A 10430-nucleotide genomic window follows, 5' to 3' on the forward strand; every position below is an offset into this window, starting at 1 on the left:
GGAGGCGGCCAGTTTGGGGATTGAGCCGATAGAAACCAGAATGCAGTTTATGTAACTATGTACAAACCGGCTGAAAATGTAACAAACTGCTCATTTGTTTACAAATGATTTAAATTTGAGTACTAAAATAAGGAACACAAAGCAATATAAAATGTACTTCGGTAAAGTAGCAAATAAAAAAAATTTGGGCAACAAAAGTAAACTAGGTTTGAAAAGTAAATAATTGTGTGTCCTACTGCTATGGAGCCGTCGGCTAAACAATACAAACGTTAAAGCATAGGGCTTAGCTGAATAATAATGTATTTGTATATGTAGAATGTTTTCCACAGAAGTGTGCACAGATCCCCAATTAAGTAATCACCTCTAATGTTTAACGAGCCAGCTCCATCCTTCTACAATACTAATACAGACTGAACTTACCAATTTAGCCCAGTAGATGGCGACATCGCTGCAGAGAACATTTACGTTGATCCCCAGATCCCTACGATTTGCTTCCTCACCCAACGTAAAGCTGTAGGTTATTTTGTCATCAAGAGGAGTTTTCTGTGGAAATAAGAAATAAAAATAATGTCAAATGAAAATGTTAAATGATAAGTAACGATAATGTTACATGATAAGGTAAAGAATAATAAATAATAATAAAAATAAAAGCGTTGAAATACATAGGGCCTGATTCAATGTACAGACATAAGTCCATTTCCGTGCTGTATCATGTGTGAATTCGCTCTGCGCATCGCCGGAACTGGACTTATACCAATGAACACAATTGTGTGCAATTCATATTGGAACAGAAATGACATTTACGGCTGCCTATGACTTAAGTGGCAGAACGGGGGTGAGAAGGGACGGAAGGATGTAAGTAATGTACAGGAAAGGTGTGCCAAGGCCGTGCACAGGGCATTCCAGCGCTGATGGGAACCATTCAAAGAGCGCACAAACTTGAATACAGGCCTAAATTACGCTCAAGTACCGTGCTTTTTTTTTTATAACTGTAAGCTGCATACAAAGATGAATTGGGCTCATAATCTTTAAGATAACTGTGTTCCTTAGCTGGCAACATTTTCAATATACCGTATATACTCGAGTATAAGTCGACCCGAATATAAGCCGAGGCACCTAATTTTACCACATAAAACTGGGAAAACGTATTGACTCGAGTATAAGCCTAGGGTGGAAAAGAGCGCTAATTTAAAAACCTGTTTGTTCATTATCTAATGTAAGCTAATTTGATTTACCTTGAAGCAAAGTTTTGAAGTGTAACCTTATTTTGAAAATGTACAGTGCACAGTAAATTAAAAAAGAAAAGAGAGAGAGAGAGAAAGAGAGAGATAGAGAGAGAGAGAGATCAGTCTCTGGATGTACAGGTGAGGGAGACAGACTTAGATGAGAACTTCTCACCCACTGATTTTGGGTATGTACTACAGTGGCAGATTTAAAATCAAAGTAATCAATTGCACACGGTGGAGGAGGAGTTTGTGAAGGAGCTTATTGTGATAATTATTGAATGCGTTAATACCTGTCAGGATAACCCCTACACATATACTTTTGATTACTTTGATGTTATGTCTGAGATTGACCAGGCTACTGAACCGCTGGTATCTCTGGGTGAGAAATAGATCAGACTCAGAGATTGGTGAGAAGTAGAGGTGAGTGTCTGGATACTGATGTGAAAGATTCCTCAGCTGTTTCTGTTCTGAACACAGGTCCGTGTCCCGAGGTAAAACAAACTCTGAAATTACCAGAAGCGACCAATCGACAAGGATATGCCTGCTACGATCCGAGAGTGACATATGGTGAGATGAATGACATGAATGAAGCACTGCAGATTTTTCACTTACCCCGCAGTTGCAGTGGAACGCAAGTTTGCGTTCCAAATGCCGAACTTCCTGTTGTTGGAACGCATATGCAGAAGTTAACAGCCGAGGGACCGGACACCAGGTAAGTTCACCCGTGTATAAGCCGAGTGGCCTTTTTCAGCATACAAAAATGTGCTGAAAAACTCGACTTATACACGAGTATATACGGTATATAATATATAATAAACCAGCAATCAAACATCTGCAGATTTCAGCTATACCATTCCAACGTCAAACAAGCAACAGAGCAGCTAGAACCTCATAGACTGTGCACAGAGAAGCAGGAATAAGTACAACAGAAAAATAACACTGGAAGTGTAAACATCAATTCAGACAGAGGAGAGTTTGACACCACAATCTTCCCGCATCAATGTGAAGCTCACATCACTACTCTGTGCTGTTGGGGGGACCCTGCTCTTTCTAGTATCTAACTCTCAGGCCTTTATTTCTTATTATGTAGCGATAACAAAGATTGTTGCAGAGGTTGAAAGTCAATTGTCACCGCAATTACAGGAGCCGCTGCACGATATTCAGCTTCCTGGCATTACTGGCTGGCTGCGGTAAAAGTAGTCTTACCGTTCAGCCAGCCAGTCTTAAGTGCTTGCCGGTTCTCAAGCAGTGTCTGTTTGTATCCTTTAGGTTTTGGAAGTTAATATTTATTGAAAATAAGTCTTATGACATTCAGTAAATATGACTTCAGACAAGCTTATAATATTCCTAAACTACCTTCTTAACTTTACTAGATTACCCTATTACCACCCGTTACACAATTTCACACAAAACTACCACCCCCTGACCAACATTGTTGTGTGACGGGATCATTTAGCTTATGAATCACTTTTACCTTTGCAGTCTGGCTGGGCCGAAATAAAAATGTAGACGTAACCTCATGTATCAAACTCCCATTGTCCCATAGATTGTAAGCTTGCGAGCAGCCTTCTCACCTCTCTGTCTGTTTTACCCAGTTTGTTTATTAGTTTACTGTGTTTGTCCTCAATTGTAAAGTGCTACGGAATATGTTGGCGCTATATAAATAAATAATGATGATGACATGATGGGGTATGTAGTGCTCCAAGTTTTGCCCGAGACTGTATCGCATATGACCAGTTCTGGCTCAGCAGCAAAGTGTCCCTGGGAAAGTGCATTAGGATGTGAGGAAAGTTATATGCGGACAGGAATACAGATATTACACTTACATTTGTCTGGAAGTATTTTATCCTGCTCAGTATATCATGTAGGGAGGGGGTTCTGAATTTATCCATTCTCAGTACATAACAGCTGCTGCTGTTTGAAATCCGGATCCCAATGATGTTCTATAAGGAACGAGAGAAATTGTCAACAATCAGTCACTGCTTTATATGAAACATGATAATAACAGTAACATTCTTTCCATCCACCAAGAACCAGAACTAGAAAGTACAAAACAATAAACATGAAGCCTTTCTCTTCACAGTTCTCTTTTTGTTTGAATATTTATCTTTATTAGACAATCTTATTATTACAACCTAATAAATCGCTCCCATTCTACTGACTGTAGAAACCTCACACGTTACTCACCCGTTTATAATCGAAGAGAACGCTGACTGAACAGTTACTGTTACTTATAAAGATGAAGGCTGTGCTTTCCTGCTCATCTACCGAAACCGTCTGGTGGCTGCTGGCGCCATCGTTGGAATGGAAAGCCATTGTTACCATCTGTACGAGCAAAGGGTAAGAGTGATGTATTGATCGTTTGTAAGTCGACGGGATAGTTTGCAAAGAACAAAAAGCCAATAGTAAAGGATCAAAAATACTGCAGGTTTAAATGAACTATTTCTAGAATGTAATAAAGCTGTGTACAGCTTGAGCAATTTGGGTGGGGGGGAGGGGTTGCCATGTTTCTGAATTGTAAATTGTGCTGACAAAATATATTTTGCAAATACAGTGGAATATTTCACCCAGCCCATTGACTGTATGATAAAGGTACAGGTGTATCTTATATATCCATGCCTGAAATTACACCTGCAGCAATGAAAGGGGCGTGTTCTGTTTGGAAAGGGGCGTGGTCTTGTGATCTGTGCTGTGATTTGGTCAGTACGTAGTACTGTTCTCACTCACTATACCATGGAGAAGCTCTGCTATTGGCAGACGTCCAAACCCAACAAACCACAAAACATAAATGTATCAAGTCTGTAACTGTGTAAATCTGATCACTCCTAGACCAATTATTTATACTACATTTGGGTGTGATGGCCGAAGGAGACAGAAATGATCACGGGATGTGTGATCTATAAAACTATTGTATTTATATTACAGCTGCTGTATCATAGGCTGTAAGGATGTAACATAGGAGGATTGTAATTGTACAACCAGCAATGTATACTCCTCGGTCTGAGGATATCACTGTCAGTGATCAATCCACTCATCCTGCAGCCTTATATTATCACAGACCTCCTCTGTGACTTGTAATATCCTTATAATGTACAGCGAGGTGTGTATTATCCTTTCCTCCTGGTGTCATCTGTATAACATTAGGGGGAGTCTTTCCTGTGTTATCATAGGGATCACTAATTCGATGATAGGACTTCTCTCCACAACTAACAATTATGTATTTTATAAAGGGTTAATCGCATCTTACCGCCTCCGTGTGTTTCTGCGTCATGTAGACTCCAATTAACGTGGCGCCAACAACTATCCCAGCCAGAAGCACCCCAAGTGCTGTACCCACAATCCACTTCTTCCCGTTCTGTGTCGGTTTGGAGAATCGGGTGTATGGCTGAAGGAATAGAGAAATAAACAATGTATCATATCTGTTATGATATGATTTGCTGCAACGTTATACATCTAAGGAACCAGTGAAATAAAACGACTTTCAAGGTATCCACGACTATTATTGCAGCTGGGCTCCCGTGGCCACCACTATCGTGGCTCTCTGATACTACCACAGCCGTCCCCGTATCTTGTATTAGCCACACATCATTTCCCTATTAGTGGGGGTTATTCTGTAGAAACATTGTAACAAGTTGCTTTATCAACCCTTCTAAAAAGGAAAAGTGAAGGTGTTGCCCAGAGCAGCCAATCAGATTCTAGATATTCATATAAAACATTCTAGAACATGAGAGCAAAGAACTGATTGGTGGCTATGGGCAACACCTCCACTTTTTACTTTTCCGAAGGTTCGATATCTCTGCTTCATAGTCTATAACAAAAAAACTGACAATTTTTGTCGAACTGACCTACATTCAGCAAAAAAACAACTGTAAATAAACTACAAAAAAAATGTCAGAAAAAAAACACGTTATTATAAACAAACCAACAAATTTATATATATATATATATATATATATATTTGTAACTGATATTTTGTATGTAAGTCACCGTGTACTGTTTATTGACTTCCATGGCAGAGATTAAATCTAGCACCAAAAATGAACAAAACTATCCTAATAATCATTCTTCCCGTTTTTGTAGAACATGGGGTACAGTAATTACACCTTTCTTTACTCTATTATCCTGCAGTCATGGTTATATAATAACCCCATTGGGTAACATGATCCTAATTTCACTCGATCTTATCTACTAGATCTAATCCTTCCCTTATTACCCCCACTGTGACCTTCACATAACAACCTTTACCAGAGTGATCTCACCCCCCATCCTAACATTACCCCCAACATACTCTTCTTTCCCTGCTACTTGCCCTCTCCTACTAGCTTGTAAGACGGTGGTCATGACCTGTCTAAACCCCAACACATTACTCCAACGCTTCTATTCTTACCCCACCTAGGGCAAAATGTATCAAGCTGTGATTTGCCTTTATCAACGATTTTCTCGGGCGAGTTTGAACCCACCAGTGTATGAAAGTGCGAGATGATAGTAAATTGCCACTAAAGCGATATAACTTAAATCGGCACACTACAAATTGCAATCCCTACTTTTGACCATTCTAAGAATACAAGTCACCATATGTATGAAGCTGCGATTTTGCAACCCCCCAACCCCGCTCCCGAGATTGTTGTGAAAATCGACAGAATCAACGCGCTGCTTTGGATCAGGGAGATTAGCAAACACGTCAGCTCTCCGCGGCTGGCCAATGGTACAATAACAGGAGGTACAATGCAAGTTTTAATCTATGAGGGTAATCATGATTTCATGTTTAGAGGGGCAGAATTATTATTAATTATTCTATGGGCGGTCCAATTATTTTATGAATAAATTAGTGTTAGGGAAAAAAAATATTTTATTATATTATAGTCGCATACTACATTATTACCAGTGGGGCAATAATATTTTTTTTTCTGATGTGGCAACACTTAATATTTCCAGATGGGGACAACATTTAATTTATATACTTGTGGCACTAAAAGTGGCAGCATGCACTACTGGCACTTGTAGTTCCGCTTCTGCATACTTTTATATGTTATTACCCCGACTCTAATAATACCGTATGAAGGGGTATTATGGAGAGTAGTAATACTCACTGGAAGATCCATGCTGAGCTGCTCCGGGGATTTTTGCTCCATCTCTGCACTGTGTGATCACTTGGAGATCTCAGGCACCACCTGGGGTATTTATGGACAGAAATGTGGGGTGTTTCCTCCCCCCTCCCCTCAGGAATTTGGGATTTAGTACTATTAAGATTTAAACAATGGATGAAATAGCTGGTAAATAAGGCATGGATCCAAATATTTAATATTAACCAGGCACAATCTGTGTAAATAAGGATTACAGGAACAAAAGTAGGTAAAAACAAGGAAGCTATCAAGAAACAACTTACGAAATAATAACATGGCGCCTGTGGATGGCGGAGGGGGGTCAGGGTCCGAGGGACAGGTGTACAGTTCAACAGCAGCTTTATTACATCCAAGTGTAAGAACTCAGGGACAGGAGTGAGGGTGAGTGCAGGCTCAGTGGTGGGCATGAGGCGGGTGACCAGCGAGCCTTCACCGGAGGCCCAGCCGGCTGCTCCGGATCTGACGTATTCTCTGCTTTGTTATACATTTCATATAATGTAACCTCTCCTAATCCTGACTACGACACATAGCGTCATCACCAGCTCCTCTGTGCACCTCTCCATACTCAGGTTCTAGAATATATCACCCTCTACAGCTATTTCCTGGAACCTTCCATTATGCCAGAGGGATACTGGAGAGAGAGGCATAAAGGTAATATCTTGTGCCATTTTCTGTGTTTACATTAAATCTCCACGAATCTTCCTACAGTCCCACGCTGTGTCCTATATACTTGACCCATTCGTCTTCAAACGGAGATGTTGTCAATGTCCGGTGACGTTAATACCACTGTTGTCCGTTTGAATCATGCAAGCCGGGCTAGTGTAGACCAACGTGGGACATTTGGAGGCTTCAAACTGAGAGTCAGGGGTAACGTCAACACCGGGTTCAATGGTCACTTTGTAAATTTTACCCAATGCTAGATTTTAAGTTTTGGAATGTCGTTGTTTTGCCCCATCTGACAATGTGAACATGTCTGCACTATTCGAGATGTGCAACAAGAGACAAGTTTCTGGATTGAGCACTTCTAAAAACATTGCTTATTATTTGTACGTAGACTTTGATACATAGCGGCTGATGCAGAGCAGGACATACGGGATAGAGTATCCTGCGCGAAACTGCTCCGCACATTCCCAGAAAGTATCATATGCGCCCATACAGAATTCTGTGAGTATGCCGCTGACGTATGTCCAGATGTGTACAGCTCTGCTCGGGAGGATATACGCTACTATTCTGTATACTTTTTTAAAGTAATTTGCTCCCAGTTTGCGCCTAATTCTGTGTCAGCACCATTGTCTGTTGTCTGCAGACACTCTAGGGTGTTTGTTTTATTGGAGTTTCAGGTGTTATGAAAGTAAATTGTCAGCGTGCCACATTCTGTCCTTAGTGTTTGCTGTCCTCTACACACCTTATTCCATTAATCTACTTTGTAGTTGTTGAGCCATAACCTTCTGGCACTGTGTATAGGGAAAACACTAATTTCCTTATTCAGTAGTCGCTGCACTATACACTGTGACATATAGCTTCATATCTCCATATCCTCTCTTATAATCCCACCATTTCTGAGTCCAGCGATTCCCCGAGTCCCCCTGGAGTAGGGAACTGAGGGCGGCCCCAGAGCACACGTTCTGCTGTGTTATTGGGCAGTGGGGGCCACAAGCTCACCCAGCTTTTGGTTACAGACATCTAATGCAAGATACATAGATAGTTTCACACCCCAGAGAGCTACATTCTGGTCCTCCTGGGAGAACTCTGTGCGTCACCATTGCAAATCTTATTACTGTGACTCAATCCTGCATTCGAGGACATTTACAAAGCCCAAAATGGCCGATCCGCAGCTCAAATACAGCTCTAGATCATCCTGCACCTAGATTTGGCTTCTAAGGGCCTTACTTGCCACGCAGATTGAGTTTGGCCATTTCCACTGTGCAAATGGACTATAATTTTGCACCTGCTTAGAACTGAGGAATTTGGTTCTCATCCTATTTGCTCGTCCATGTTGCATTTTTCAGACACACTCCAAACCATATAATAAGATGTTTCATATATTAGATAACAGCAATCATGTGTCAATGTGCATTGTTGAAGTATCTCGGTATCTGGGATATTTAGTCATGTGACTAATAAAAGAGAAACACGTTTTTATAATACCAGAGGATTTATAATGAAGTTTAGGCCATTTGCACACACTTGAGTTGATCTCCTGCATCTATCTTCTATGGTGCACAATATATCTACGTAGACAGTAGATACAACATGACAATTTTAAAGGGAGACCTACAGGATAAATAAAAATATACTTGGGGTCAAGTATCAGACAGAGAGTATGAAATGTGTAACAATATAAGAGCGGATTTAAGACTTATACCCAATACAACAGCATACATAGATTAGTACTTCTGTACAGTAAAGGCTTTATAGTCCAGCGAGGAGATTAGTACAATGCTACAGAGTGACAGACGGCCAGTTTAGACCCAGGCTGTCATGGTGTCAGGAGGTAACCAGTTGGTATGGGGAGAAGCTGGAACTGGGATGATACTGGGAGGGAAGGTGATGAGATGCTGTCAGTATACAAGGAATAGGTAAGCGTTGGAGGGGAGGATTTAGGGCAATAGATAAGTTTGTGACAAGATGGACCCGACAGTCCTCATCTTCCCATCGGTCACCCCGAAACATTCAAACTGGAGTATATATTATGAACTCTTATGTTTGCTGTTTGCATCCTTTATTTGTTATGACACAGACCTAAACCCAGCCTGATTCTTAAATGTTTCTGGGTGGGTTACACTAATACCTCATGTGTTTTCATTCCACTTTGGAGCACAAAATGGTGTAAGGGTCACTTCCCGGCATCCATCCCCCCAATCTTCAACACGCAGGAAGTGAGCGGCCGCTTCAATGTCACAAATGTTTGTAAGGGGTGAAAAGAAGCAGTTTCTCTTCATCAACAGGGACTAGGAATCTCATTATCCAGTGCAGATCATCATTGTTCTACCCAGGACTCTTACAGCTGAGCAGGGGAGGACCCTACCCCTCTCCGTCCCACTAACACCTCCCAGCCAATCCCAGCATCGCTGACCTGTGGATGATCCTGCAGGGAGGGATTCCCAACATGGGACATTTGGACCTCTTGAAATGGCCTGCAGGGAAGACTTCAGGGTGTTTCAGGGATCCTTGAGCTTGGTGCAGAGTTTTGTCTCTCGCCAGCTCCATAGTGATCCCTGTATCTGATCCTGCATTGAACCCGCAAGTATCCTACATATCTTATTGCCACAACTCTCTGCTCTATCCGAAATTACTGTGGGTTTGTGTGCCTGTTGGAGAGAGGGAGACGTGGGCTCAGATCCCTATCACGTTGGTGATTTGCACTGTAATACTCATAACTGTCAGGAGAGGGCACCATTTATTTGCTCTATACATTATGACCTCATTTAAAGTAGAATGTGGCATGGTGATATACACCCATCAGCCACAATATTTAAACCCCCTACCTAATATTGTGTAGGTCCCCCTCGTGCCACCAACACAGTTCTGACTCGACAAGGCATGGACTCCACAAGGTCTCTGAAGGTGTCCTGTGGTATCTGGCACCAAGATGTTACCAGCAGATCCTTTAAGTCCTGTAAGTTGTGAGGTGGGTCCTCCATTGTTCGGACTTGTTTTTCCAGCACCTCCCACAGATGCTCGATCGTATTGAGATCTGGAGAATTTGGAGTTCAAGTCAACACCTTGAACTCTCTGTCATGTTCCTCAAACCATTGCGGGAATTTTTTTGCCCAGTGGATTATCCTGTTGAAAGAGGCCACTGCCATCAGGGAATACTGTTGCCATGAAGGGGTGCACTTGGTCTGCAACAATGTTTAGGAAGTTGGTACGTGTCACAGTAACATCTACATGAATGCCAGGACCCGAGTTTCCCAACATAACATTGCCCAGAGCACCACACGGCCTCCACCAGCTTGGCTTCTTCCCATAGTGCATCCTGGTGCCATCTCTTCCCCAGGTAAACGACACACACACACCCGGCCGTCAACATGATGTAAAAGAGAACGTGATTCATCAGACCAGACCACCTTCTTCCATT

Source organism: Mixophyes fleayi, chromosome 11 (genome assembly GCF_038048845.1).
Source record: "Mixophyes fleayi isolate aMixFle1 chromosome 11, aMixFle1.hap1, whole genome shotgun sequence".
Lineage (NCBI taxonomy): Eukaryota > Metazoa > Chordata > Amphibia > Anura > Limnodynastidae > Mixophyes > Mixophyes fleayi.